Here is a 15,063-nt window from a genome sequence, read left to right on the forward strand (position 1 = left end):
CACAACAGATTGCAAAGGTGCACTTTGAACATGCTGCAGGAAACGCGCAAAGGAACCTGCCTTTCCAGCATTCCGATCTGGTGTAAACTGGCCCTATAAACATACAAAACACAGAAAAGAATTACCTACATACACTACACACACTACATTGAGGCTTGGCTCACAGCAGGGGTCCACTGTGTGCTGGTTCATCGTTTCAGATCCAATTTCAGCCCAAATTTTGGGCTGAATTCGGACCTGAAATGGACCAAAAGACGCACAGCATTTTTGTTCAAAACGCATGTGAACCAGCTCCATAGAAAGCCGGTCAAATCTCCTGCTATTGCGAATTTGATGCGGAGATTCCGCATCCAATTCACAATGGTGTGAATCCAGCCTAAGGTGTGAATAGGGGCTTCCTGTTGTCACTGTGCTAGGGAATTGACTAGAGAAGTCACATTTTCTAGCAAGTTTAAAGGCACATTGCACGTCAATAAAAATGTATTTGTAGAAACAAAAAATCTACAGTAAGCATTTTAGATTATTCTTTAACCTGCATTTTTTTAAGTTTTATTTAATTTTAAGTATTTATATATGTTATAAAATTTACAGTATACTAATCACTTTCACATAAATATCTAAAAGTAATAATAGTAAGCATAATTGCATTCTTATTCCTTTTATCAAACTGAAATAAAATTGCACCCTCTTTGCCATAAATATATATAAGTACTCTATCAATTGTAAATGCTTTTAAGTTGCTTCTCACTCCTATGTCCGCTCTTCTTCCCCTACTCCTGAATAGAACAAACTGTTTTTAAAAGACTAAATTTAGAATCTTAACTGAATCTGACAGTGGGAACTGTGAATAAGTATCATTGCAGAAGAAGCTCACAGTGAGACAAAAACACGTAACTGACAGCATGGTCTCACGCAATGTACTATCCACAGACAGGAAATTCAATCTATCTTTAACAATGCCACAAATAGCCTTCAATTTAACTATTTTATAGCATTCTTCCAGCTTGTATAAAATCACAAATGTATATTTAAACATGTTTATATTTTGTATGTTTAAAATTCAGTTATTTCAGTGCCCATAGCAATCTCATCCATAATTCAGAAGGTAAATTATTCCTGCATACACATTTATGGAAGAATCTTTTTTAGGCTAGGTTTACATTTATGTGGTTGCGGTTTATGTGGTTTTCCGGAGCTTTTTGCATTTTAGAACACGCACATTTTGATGCGTTTTTGCCCATCCAGTTTGGTATAGATTTTGAGACGAGGCCCACAACAAAATATTTTTAAAAAATAGTGTGCCCCCCCAAATCCATACCAGACCCCTATTTGAGCATACAGCCCGGCAGGTCAGGAAAGGGAGAGGACAAGCGAGAATCCCCCCTCCTGAATCATACCAGGCCACACGCCCTCAACATAGGGATGTCCTTTAGGGCAGGGGCCTCTGTCCCCCAAAGCACCTTGTCCCCATGTTGATGGGGACAAAGTCCTCTTTCCACAACCCTGGCCAGTTGTTGTTGAATATGGAAGTCCCTTTTAACAAGAGGGCCCCCAGATCCCACCCCCCATGTGAATGAGTAGGGGTACATAGTACCCCTTCTCATTCACCAAAAAAAAGTGTAGTGTAGTGTAAAAGATGACAGTAGGCAGTTTTTAACAATTCATTTATTAAAAAACAAAAAAACAAAACAATGTCCCCCAAAGTAAATCCATCGTCAGTCACGACACTCCTACCGCCAACCCAAAAAAACAGTCCACTCCCGCCAGAGGCTCACAGGCTCACATCACTGGGTGACCCCCCCCACCCCACCCCCATCCTTGTGATGTTGTCGGCCCAGCATGCGCCTTTGGGCAGGCCCTTGCACTACATAGTTGATGAGCATCTTTGCTCATGAATATGAACTTTATTTTTAGCGTTGTAGCGCCTGAAAAATGCCTCAGTGTGAAAGGGGTCTTATGCACTAATCTATTTAGTATCAGTCTTGGTTTGTTAAGGCAATTACCTCACAAACTATTGTGTACACATCAGTCACTCTTTTTTCATCCAATACATTGGGTTACATACTTTAACACAGGGAATAGCACATCATTATATTATTAGTATTTATTTTTAGTATTTATTTGATTCCTACCTGGTCTTGAGTAGCTGTTCCCCCATTTCAGACCAGCGCAGAGATTTACATTTATACACTTTATGGAAGAGTGGAAAGAAGAAAGCCATTGTTGAAAGAAAGCCATAAGAAGTCCTATTTGCAGAGAAGCGATGTGGGAGACACACCAAACATGTGGAAGAAGGTGCCCTGGTCAGATGAGACCGAAACTGAACTTTTTGGCCTAAAAGCAAAACTGGTAAGCTGAAATATATATATATATATATATATATGAAATATATATATCTATGAATAAATTAAATACCTTCTTCCACATGTTTGGTGTATGTTTTTAGCACCCATTTACACCTTAGAGTTTTATAGGTTGAAGCTTCAAAATGCTCAACAAGCCAACTTACATGTTTTTAAATTGTCTCTGTTCACATACCCCATGGAATCTGGCCAAATGAAGTAGTCACCCACTACACTTACGGTAGTGGTCTTTGTTCGGTGCTGTGATCAGCCAGCAGTCGATCAGGACTCCCAGTGGAATGGGAGATCCCAGTAAAGCCAGGGAAGGTGGCGGGAGGCATGGGATATCCCCTTCCACTGCTTGTAAAAGCAATCCAGCGACTTCTTAGCCAATAGAATTGCTTTTACAAGAGAGTAAAAAAAAAAGGGTACCAGGATGATGCCTGCAGCTGCATCCCAATATAACCACTTGAAGTCCAGTGACGTACCAGGTATGTCACTGGTCAGCAAGTGGTTAAAGTAGCACTCAGAATGACATAGATGTAAGAGCTGCAGACCACTGGCACCTAAAGTGGACCTTACAATGAAACCCTGGGCAATCAGCTAAATGGTAAACACACACTTGACATACCTATATATATATTTTCTGTTATTCTGTTCAGCCTGTTTAGAGATTTACACACATGGACAGCCCTGTGGCTTAGTGGTTAGCACGGGGGTCCCAGGTTTGGATCCTAGCCAGAACTCCTTCTGCATGGAGTTTGCATACACTCCCTGTGCTTGTGTGGGTTTACTCCTGTCTAATTGGTATTTGACGCTTGCCTAAATTGACCTTAGAGTGTGCGATAGGGACCTTAGATTGTAAGCTCCTTGAGGGCATGACCTGATGCAAATGTAAAATTAGTGGTTCTCTATAAATACACGTAGTAATAATATTCATAACTTTTTATACTGCAACTTAACTGTACTTCAACTGTGTAAGACTTTCTTGGCACCTCCCCTCATCTTATCTCCATATTATAGTGGGGAGGTGTTTTGAAATCCAGAGTATTGATAACACTGAATGGTACTGTAGCAAAAATGGAAATTAAAGCACCACACCACCGCTAAGAGGTCCAGGTACAACCTTTTTCCAATAAAAGTCAGGGGGGCAATCCAAAAGGTAGCCAACGAGTTTCAGGGGTCAAGAAATGCCCATGCATCAGGGCTAGAAAAAAAAAATAAGGACATATCCATATCTATACTATATCCCCTCCTCAAGGTCATAGCTAAAACCTAATACCCAATAGCCAATAGCATTGGATGTATAGAAATGAATGTCACCTAACATTAAATGGACAATCAATATACAAGAACCTCAGACAAATAGGAATAAAGGATAGGACACATAACTACACTGGATTTCTGGTGCAATCAATTATCAAATAGATATAACAAAACACTTTGATTGCTATATTTAACAGACCAAATGGTGTAAATAATTAATTTTTCGGGGTTTACATATACTTCAAATTACATGCTTGTATTTTAACATGGGTTCACTTTAACAAACTATCAAAATAAATGTATGCATATGGAAGTATCTGAACCTTAAAAAAAGACTTCTAGATAAAATAAATGTTAATGTAAGATCTCAGCTAGCGTAGCAATGCTGGCAAACACTGTCGCAGATGGAATTTCTGTTAAACAGGCCTATTGGGAAATTTAGTTTTCTTTAATTTGCAAAAGTAGAAAAACACATATGTTAAAATGTAGCGATAATCAAAACTTTTTTTCTTATTCTAAGTAGGTCAATTCTGTTATAAAAAGATTTTGTTAGTGTATTCAGTGTTAAAGTAAGAAGAGGGTGGCCGTGAACTAAAGGTGCTAATCAGGATAAAAAAGAAACGTATTCCTCTGAAAAAGTGAAACAAACTCTATCACTTAGAAATGCACCGTCACATACCTGTAGGTGTTCTAGCAGAAGAATTTTGTTTTGTCTTTCTTAACTCCTACAGCCTCCACAGAAACTCAATAATAATACTGTTTTTTTATGTTTAATATGTAGTACGGTTATGGTGTCATTGAGAAGCAGTGCTCTTTAACTAATCCAATTCCAGACTTGGGATCTCTGCTCTCTTTTCCATGTAAGACACCCAGAGATCCCAAGTTTGAAATTGGATTAGTTAAAGAGCTCTGCTTCTCACTGACACTATAATCGTACTACATATAAAAAATTGTCTGGATCGGACGACATCACAGGTCCTCTTTACTCACTTCTTCTGGCAGTGGGTGGATCCTAAAATCTGCAAAAATGGGTGTCACATAATGACTTGGCACCCTTCTCTGTGAGTCCAGGGGGGGGTTGTAACCTTGATGTCCTAGGCTCGCATGTAATGAGCTAAATGGCCATGGGCAAAGTGCTACATTGCTGGATCGAAGGCTGGGTCTCTGTAGGGGACAGCTCTGGAAATCGGGGAGTATAATAGCCAGGGCTGAATTATTTCTAGGAGATGCCAGAGACTGGAAATGTACTCCGTCAGACCCGTGTTGGTCTTCTACATGATCAAGTAGGGCCGGATTTACATGACTGGAGCCTGTAGGCACCCAAGACAACATGCATCTGCTAGGATTACCACCTTTACTCAAAACGTGTTCTTGTTTTATTGGTCCCAAACTGACTTAGAATATTGTGACAACTTAAAGTGGAACTTCAGTAATCTTTTCATCTTTCCATCTAATAAATCTTCTGCCGTTGTTGTTTTAACTTTGGATAGTAAAACATTTTTTTTCTGCCAGTAAATAACTTTTACAACCCACCCACTTCCTCTTTCTTCTCTGGTAATAGGCCTAGGCTTATGACATCATGCACAGCTCTTTCTCTCACTCTCATGAGAGTTTGTCAGGAAGGGAGAGAGGATGAGTCATAAGAGGGCCAATGAGAGCTGGAGGTGTTCCTCTGTGTGTCTGTGTAAATCCAGGAAGTGAACAGGCAATAGCTTCAGCTGCCCACAGTTAAAATGGTTGCAGCCAGACTCAGTGGAGGGAGATTTTTGCAGCATATTTAGCAAGTACAGGACCACAGTATATATACAATAATATGCAAAGTGGTTGAAGGGAAGCTTCAGAATGGCAAAGATGTTTTTATTACAAATTATGTAAGCAGACTGCAGTTCCTCTTTAATTAAGGTAATAGTATATGAAATGATTATAATTCTCCTGATGATTGGAAAAATGTGCAGCCAATATTAAAGAGAAGCCATTTCTTTGTCTCTGCCACCTTTGTGCCCAATGGTAAATCCAGTCCTGCAATGCAAGCTTTTTACATTTACAGATCTGTAAAGGAGTACTGGAGAGTGATAGCTGGGCACAATTCCTAAACTTATTATAAACATAATTACTTGGCTTATGACCACATTTTTAAAAACCATATTTTTTTAGTGGTAAGTGGAAGAAAGCAGGGAGTTTTGCATGCTGTGAAGGCGTCCACCGCTTGAATGGTGCAAGTGTGTTCGGGGACAATAAAATGTAAAGAAATAAGGATCCCAGTGACCAAGATTATCTTAATAATGATCTTACGTCACCACCTTACCACTCTATACAATGATTTACTACAACTGAAACTAAATAATAACAGCAATTGAATAGGTTGTATAATCTTTATCAGATTCTGTGTTACACAGTACCTGCTATATTCCTCCATATAATCATATGAATAGAATGTTATCTCGTCCTGTTTTTATATAACTCAATGGTGTCATTTAAACTAAGGGCTTTTCCTTCTACATAAGACCTATACCTAACATTTCAATTCTCTTTGATGTCTCCTTATGCTACAATCTTTTCTTTTTAATTTAAAATCTATTTTGTATTAACACTTTTACATTAGTCCATATTTTTGTTATATTATTCCAAAGGCTGAAATATAGATATATTTTTTACATGTTCTACACTTCATATATATGAATTTTTATCTCTAATGCATACCTTTTATCTGTCTTTCTTTTTTCACTTTACTGTCAATCTGTGCTTATACTATATATATTTTAGGAAGTTACTTGTAGTCACAAAACACATCTTAGGTCACTGGAATCTTTATTTCTTCACATGGTACAATCCCCGAATACACACCATTCAGGAAAATTGGTGCCTTTGCTTCACACATAACTCCTGGATTTCCTCCATTGGCCGCTATCACCTTACCATCCATCCTATTGTCCCCTGCTGAACCTTGGACTGGGCCTCAACTAGCATCAAGAGCAACACAAAGTGGTCACTGCACCCACCTATAACTGGTCACTGCAGCAAGGAGCATTGGAAGGGCAAGGCATGTAAAACCAAACTAAAGAAAATTTCCAAGCTCAAGTTAGCATCAAGAGCAACCGCATTGACTCTGCATGGAGACGGCCATATTCTACACAAGTGCTACACCCAGTATACAATCACCATCTCCACGCTGTCACTTGCAACCTTGCCAAAGTTGCCAATACAAGTTACAATTTCCCATATATATTACATCTTTCTTATTTACACCTACGAGGTACCCAACTACCACACCATAAGGGCTTGCTTTCTTCTTTTTTTTTTTGTGGACCCTCCTAAGTATTTGTTCCTCAGTAGGAACACTACTAACATAATACAAATTTCTTTTTGGTTGTTGACAGAGTCAGGAAGTGTTAGATCCTCTCTCATGTTTTTATTTTTGTGTGTTTGTCTCAATTAGGAGGATTTCTCAAATTTTCTGCTTCAGTGATGGTCATAATTGAAGTAATAGAATACACTAGAATTTCTTCAATGTGGACGGAAACAGCAATAGTAACACATTTTGAGTAGAGTGTAGAAAGATTAGAACCTTGATCAAGTTTATTTTCTGAATGTGGCCTTCCGTACCAGGAATCCCCATTCTCTTAATTCCTTTAACTGGGGTGTCACTGAGACACACAGTAAGAGGAAGGCTCCCTGGTGGAGTTGCAGACAGCTATAAAATGTGTTGGAGATTTTAAACTTCTTTCTACTCTATTCAAACATGAAAAAAATCAATTAGAGCTTGGCCTGCAATACCAATTCCAGCCAAAACATTTTGTTTTTTATTGCCGCCTGCGTCCCTACTGGGAAAACAGAGACAGATAAAAACATGCAATTTAGAAGAGTAGGATGAAACGACTGACAATATTTTATTGCTGTCAGTGCACGCCTGTAATGGAGATAGCTGCTACCTGAATTTCTTGTCCTGGTGTCACATAGAGAAAAAGGGAAATGAAAGCTCGCCAATGGGCTCACAGATAGAAATAGAAGCTAGCATATAGTTTAACTCATTCCCTATGCATTAAAAAACTAAAAATAAATGTAGCTGCAGTTAGAATTTAAAACCCAAGGTGTGTAAGCATAGTCAATTAAAATGTAGATATCATACTCATAACTTACACACTCCGAGGACTGAGATAGAGAAGTAGGAGCTGTTGAGTACACAGGTTGCCTGGATGCCTGAACAATGATATAAAGTTGACATAAGCACTGACTTGGTGTAGACAGAACAAGATGGACTAAGAATATTGGTTGATTAAGTGAATGCCACACTTTAGCTTCACTCTGAAAATCACTTCACAATAAAAGTTTAGGCAGATACTTCAAGTATACCTTTTGAATTAAATAAAATGTTTTTAGTAAAAAAAGAAAAAGTTAAAAAAAGATATTGCCAGTAAAGTGGTGGCAAGCTGTAATTTTCAATATCCTACTACATATAGTAATCAATCCCTTGCAAACACTATCGTCTTCCTCCTAACATCCCAAGTAGATGTGTTCAACTGAATGCCTGTGTGCAGAATGTTTTCCACACTCTAACATTAAACCAATGCATCATCACAGCTATAATCACTGTATTTTTACAGTTTTACATCTAGAACCAATATAAATACATATACAGTATAAATATAGGAAATCATTTTTTCATATGTTACCATACTGTAAAGATACTGGAAAGCTTGGAATTCTCAACTGCGGGGTATATAGATGCTGCTGATTGTAATGTGATAACTGTCTTGGTCTGTGTATATAACTGGCTCTGCCTTTCTAAAGAAGGCTTGATTTTTAAGTATAGGTACACATTGATAAAAAAAATACTTTTCTTACTGATACATATCAAAAAGGGCAACCATAATTATTACAGTATTAAATGCAAATCCAACTGAAAGAAAAAATGTAGCACTACCCCCACAGGGGCCACTGGTAATAGCTGGCTCTTCCCTAATCATTTAGAGGCTGTCCACCTTCACAAACACCAATCCATGCACTCCAGCTCCAATAACTCAGTCTTTTGAAATGTATTGCTTGAAGAGCTTTAAACAGCAGAAGGGTTAGGGCATGGGATACTCAAGACACTGCACAGTAACAAGAGGATATTCTTCTCTAGGCTCCCACTCCAGGATTCTGCTGAGAACAGGGGAATGCCAAGTGGACTCCATTATCTTTTTATCGAATGTGTATATATATGCCGTGTCTGTCATTTTTTGATAATGCTGTGAACAAAGCTTGTGCCGAAACGTGTTAGCTGTATTTTTAACTCGGTAATGACCGAATAAACATCGCAGATGGAATTTCCAGTAGTGCTGGCTCTTTTGTTTCATCATTCAGGATACAGTTTTTGGATGTAGGAGGGACATCCGGAGCCTTGGAGCACCTGGATTTGGGTGTGCCGTTCTCTAAACCTTCCATAGCGGGCTTCACAGATCAGAGCGGTGTTCCTTTTGTGCTTGCTATCAGGGGAATGGCCAGTACTCTGAGACTCTGTGAGAGTCATCCCAGTCCATGCTACCTCTGGTACTTACCGTATTTATCGGCGTATAACACGCACCTTCAATTTGAGAGGGAAGTTTCAGGAAAAAAAACTTTTTTCTTTCCGCCATCAGCATTGGACCAGTTCCTGTGATTGACAGAACACTGGTCCAATGCCGGTGGCAGAGGCCGGAGTGTGCATATGACGTCAGAACGGGCTTCACAGATCAGAGCGGTGTTCCTTTTTGTGCTTGCTATCAGGGGAATGGCCAGTACTCTGAGACTCTGTGAGAGTCGTCTCCGTCCATGCTACCTCTGGTACTTACCGTATTTATCAGCGTATAACACGCACCTTCAATTTAAGAGGGATGTTTCAGGAAAAAAAACTTTTTTCTTTCCGCCATCAGCATTGGACCAGCTCCTGTGATTGACAGAACACTGGTCCAATGCCGGTGGCGGAGGGCAGAGTGTGCATGTGACGTCAGAGCTGAGTGAGAGACAATTATAAAGGAGATGGTGGCTCAGTGAATTCCGGCGGCGCTCGTCCCCCTCCTTCCCCTCAGAGGTACACTATCGGCGTATAACACGCACCCATGATTTGCCCCCTATTTACAGGGGGAAAAGGTGCATGTTATACACCGATAAATATGGTATATTTTAAAAGCACACAGTCACCAGGAATAAGTTCAGGGTCATTACTCCCAAGTCCCCAGGACAGCTGCACTCCTCCTAGCTTTCTCCAAAACCAGTCCAGTGAGGGAGACAATCCTTCAGACCTGATCCCACAGCCAGATCCCCCAGGAGATCACTCCAGTCTCCCGGCCCTGACACCATTAGGGCCTCAAGAATAGTTACACAGTCCTAAGGCTACCTCAGAAGGGCAGCAGTTTCCCCCAAGACTTGGAACCCTCTTGAGGAGAGAGAACAACCTTCCCAGGGCTTCACACTATGTTTCACCTCCCTAGCCACCTTCTGGACACTCCTCAACAGAGATTGGCCAGGCCATGATGTATATTAAAGCTGTTTTTTTTAATCTCCCTCCTTATGTTCTGAAATCTTTTTCCAGAGCCAGGGGGAAGAAATCAAACTCCCAGCCTGTGAAACCCTGAACAGACCAGAACAAACAATCACTGCTTGCTTGCTGAAAACTAAATTTGCCTAGCACCCTACGCTAGAAGGGTGTTACAAAAAAAAAAAAACTGAAATTTCAAACAGCTATTTATTACAAGAGACTGGAGCTGTAAGACCAACTGAATTTTGCTATTTTATTTTATTAAAAAAAAAAGGAAACAGGCACTCACCATTGTTGAATTGCATTGTATGTCTTGATTCAATGGCTATTGCTGTGTTTACTGTATATTTTTCGAGCAGTAAAGTCCCATCCGAGGTCTGTTGAAAGGTGTTGCTGCCTTTTCTATTGTGCACCAATAACTGTGCAACCTCTCCAAGTTCCCCTTAATGTGTGGATGCCAAAATGCAGAAGTCACGTGTTATTGTGCTAGAAACAGGTTCCTTTTGCAAGTGTCACTCTGACACACTATGGTCATTCATAAATTGTTCTCTTAAGAAATATACTATTACACTACTGAATTGGTTAAGAGGTGTTTCTAGTTTTTATTTTCATTTTGGTTTTAAACAAAGACTCATTTTTTATAAATGAATAAACTATTTAATCAGGTAACATTTATTTACTTCTTTAATACAGTATATTATATCCTTATTATATACCATATAATGTTTAATGTCTTTGGACAGGTTTTCCATTAAAGCGGTTGTATACCCCCGAAAAAAAACATTACAGTCCCTACAACAAAAATTGCCTTTTTATTTCTTAATACATTGAACTTTGATGAAAATACCTGTTGATCCTGCAAGGGGCATCCTACTGCTCATTGGTGGTAGCAACCATCTGCAGATCCACCTACCCTCTGCAGCATTACCACCATTTGTGTTCACTCAGCTGTGTCTATGGCTAACTCTGCCTGAGCTGGTCGGGCAATTCAAGACAGTCATGTGACTTGGTAGACAACCATCTGTGGGCTCAGCTACCCCTGCAGCTTTGCCTCCACTTGTCTGCATAATCCAGATCATAATAAGCAACTGGGGTTGGGCAATTCACAACAGGGCAGACCCAGATCCCCCACAACCTGGGCTATTCAATGACCTGGTGCACAAACAATGAATGAAGATATTTATTAGCATGTTTTTAAACACTACTCGGTGCAAAGACTAACTACATTTATGAAAACAGCATTTAGATTTACAACTGCATCAACATAAATGGATACAGTACAGATCAGAGGATTTCTGTTGTGCTGTACAGAAAGACAGTCTATGCAGTGATGTAGGTAACTATATGTGCTGTGGGAGGAAAGGGGAAAGGATTTGAAAAGGGGTAATGCAGACCTTTAAAGCATATCTAAACCCAAACTCTAAAAACCCCTAATATATTGCAGCTGTCCAGTACTTATGTCATGAATGGGAGTACATTCCCACTAGGGGGCAGACTGTCTAACCAGGATTTGTTATAGTAGCTGGGGCTAGGTAGTGGCACATGCCACAGCAGAGACACAGAGCACCAGTGGAGTCTTGGAGAAACAGGATACTTAGTGGCATTGACGGAAATAGCAGTCACATTACCCCCCTTAGAATGACCAAGGCACAGGTTCTAAGGCACTGCCTGGTCTTACCCCAAGCCCCACTAAATAGGTGGTGGGTTTTGCCGCTGTTGACTCCCAGACCATGGCCCTCTGATCCCCTCAGTAGGCAGCTAGCGGACACTGAGTATGGATATGTAGGAAAAAGTATTTTTCAGCTCAGAGATCCTGGGGACTCAGGTAAATAGCACATCGTTTATGGCAGGCAGGGTTGTCAGGACAACAAAACACAGAGATGAGAGCAAAACACCTGCTTGGAGACTCCCTGGAATTGGCTTGAGTTAGCTTGTTCATGCCATCGTGAAGTGCATCTGGGAAGTCTGAAACCACACAGCTAAAAACAACCTGCACTTCCTCCACGCTGCCGTCGGCACCACCACTATGTTTGAGTTACTCTGTCAAGCAGCTGATAAATTTCAGCAGTTTCTTGACTCCACCGTGTATTGCAGTGATTAAACAACTAGGACCTCTCTACCGTCCATGCTAAATCCATAGAAGTTCCCGCCAAAAGTTTGTTTGCTCACAGACAAACCATACCATCCAGGCTCTTTGGTCAGCAACGCGGTCTGTCGCTCCACACACACGTCATCAGAGTGCTGTCTCCTATCGGATATGTAGTTTGGACGTCTCTATGGCAACATCTCTGGAGTGGACATTAGTCTGCTATGGCCGGTGTAAAGACTTGTTGCATCATCAAGTAGCAAAATTGAACTCTTAAATGCACAGTCTATTACAAACAAATCCTGCCTCATCCATGACCATATCCTGGATAAATGTCTGGACTATATGTGCATTACAGAGACCTGACACCAACCAATTAACCTTTCCTCTTTAAATGAGATCTGTACCCAAGGATATAACTACTTCCAAAAAGCTTGCAGCACAGGGCGTGGTGGGGGCCTGTCAGTCATCTATCGCAGCGATTTGGAGCTCTGCAACCATTACCTGAACTATCTTCATTTGAATGCCTTGCATTTAAATTTAAGTCCCGTTCCCCTGTGCTGTTCCTCCTCATCTATTGACCACCAAAACCAAACCCATCATTTATCACTGAGATGTCAAACCTTCTCACAACTTTTGCACAACCTCTGCTAATGTTATAATTTTGAGCAATATGAAGATCCATGTTGACACCCCCTCCTGCCGTTTTGCAGCTGAATTTCTTCAACTACTGGATTGTTTTAATTTAAAACAACTTGTTGATGTCCCCACACACATCAGGGGGCATACCTTGGATCTGGTCATTACAAAATCTGCTCCTCTTACCAACTTGCAGGTGTATGACCTAGGTGTGTCTGATCACAAGGCCATTTCTGGTTCATAGATGAGCTTCGTAAGATGAAGGCAGCAGGGCGGGTCCTTGAGCGGCGATTCAAAGCCTCTGGCCTCACTGTCCACAAACAAATTTGCCGGAAGCAACAACACATATATGCACAGTCCCTTAAAAAGGCAAGGTCACAGTTTTACTCCAATGCCATCAGAAATAGCCCAGGAAATTCCAAGCAGCTTTTCTCCACTATAAATCACCTTCTTAAACCAAAATCACCTCCACTTACTGCCCTTACAGAAGAGCAGTGCAATAAATTCATGGATTTTTTTCATATCAAAAATTGCACATATTCGCTCTGCCCTTTCTGGTCCTCCCACCCAAATTGTCCCCCAACATATATTGTTTCCCAACCCCTAAACTGCCTTCCTAAGGTGTCATCAGAAGAGGTGCAGAACATCATCAGGAAGATGAAACCTTCTACCTCTCCCCTGGACCCTCTCCCAACCTCCCTGGTAAAAACTCATATCACTGTCCTAAGTCCCCTGATCACCGCTGCTATAAATCATTCCCTCCAAACTGGCCACGTTCCCTCTGTTTTAAAAAATTCCATTATCAGTCCATTGCTCAAAAAACTCTTGGTCCGAAAGACCTATCCAGTTATAGGCCCATTTCCAATCTCCCCTTCATATAAAAAGTGCTCGAGAAAGCAGATGCCATTCATCTTCAGGATCACCTCAAACATAATAACCTCTTTGAAAAATTCCAGTCAGGTTTCCACTTCGCTCACAGCACAGAGACTGCCCTTGTCAGAGTTACAAACGACCTCCTCATATCATCTGATGCTGGCTCTCCTCCCTCCTCATCCTCCTGGACCTTTCGGCTGCATTTGATACTGTTGACCATGGCATTCTTTTAAACTGGCTCCATCACACTGCTGGACTCAATGACACAACCCTCATTTGGTTCAAATTGTATCTCACAAACAGAACAAAATACATCTCCCTGGGCCACTTCAAATCAAATCCGCATACAGTTACTTGCGGTGTCCCCCAGGGGTCAGTTCTTGGCCCCATTCTGTTCATTCTCACCATCGGTACTCACCACCTGTCTGGAGGAGATAAAGATATGGATGGAGCATAACTTTCTCTTTAACTAAATAGTTCCAAAACTGAAGTCATCATGATTGGCACTCCTTACCAGACCAAATCATCATTTATAACCAGCATTACCTTTTCTGGTTCTAATATCCCTCTCTCATCAACAGTCACAAATCTTGGTGCAAAAATGGACTCCCAATTCACTTTTGAAGCCCATCTAAATCCCCTATGCAAGACCTCTTTTTACCACCTTCGTAATATTTCTAAACTCCATCCCATTCTTTCCCTCCCAGATGCCGAAAAGCTGGTTCATGCTTTTGTCTCCTCCAGACTGGATTACTGTAATGCACTTCTCATTGGGATTCCTAGAAGGAGCCTGCAGAGGCTACAGTACATCCAAAGCTCTGCAGCAAGGATACTGATGAGAGTGCGGAAACATGAGCACATTACCCCCATTCTCCACTCTCTCCACTGGCTTCCTGTCTCCACCAGGATTGAGTACAAGGTTTCCCTCCTCACACACCAATGCATACATGGACATGCCCCCCCTTATCTCAAAGAACTTCTCAAACCACAAAACACATCACGTCCCCTCCGTTCTACTCACTCAAACCTTCTTAAAATACCTAGAACTTGACTGAAGACAATGGGAGACAGGGCTTTTTGTGCAGCTGCCCCGTGCCTGTGAAATGCCCTACCTGACACCTTGAGAGCCCCTCAATCCACTGACTGTTTTAAAAAAGGTCTTAAGACATTTCTTTTTAGCAAAGCTTTTTGTCCTTTTTAGATGTTCGCTTCATTGTATAAACTGCTCATTTTTCTTTTTTTTGTTTTTAACCTGTAGCACTTTTAGATCTTTTGATGAAAAGGGCATTATAAATAAAATGTATTATTATTAGTATTATTATTAACATTGGAGCTGGATGAAGGCTTGGGTGCACGGGGTC

General features: G+C 40.7%; 1 protein-coding gene across 7 annotated transcripts in view; it reads right to left on the reverse strand.

The window, feature by feature from the left end:
• HDAC9 (histone deacetylase 9) overlaps nucleotides 1-15,063 on the reverse strand; it is an 872,451-nt gene that overhangs the window by 686,887 nt on the left and 170,501 nt on the right. The window lies entirely within an intron of this gene.

Source organism: Aquarana catesbeiana, linkage group LG05 (genome assembly GCF_042186555.1).
Source record: "Aquarana catesbeiana isolate 2022-GZ linkage group LG05, ASM4218655v1, whole genome shotgun sequence".
Taxonomy (NCBI): domain Eukaryota; kingdom Metazoa; phylum Chordata; class Amphibia; order Anura; family Ranidae; genus Aquarana; species Aquarana catesbeiana.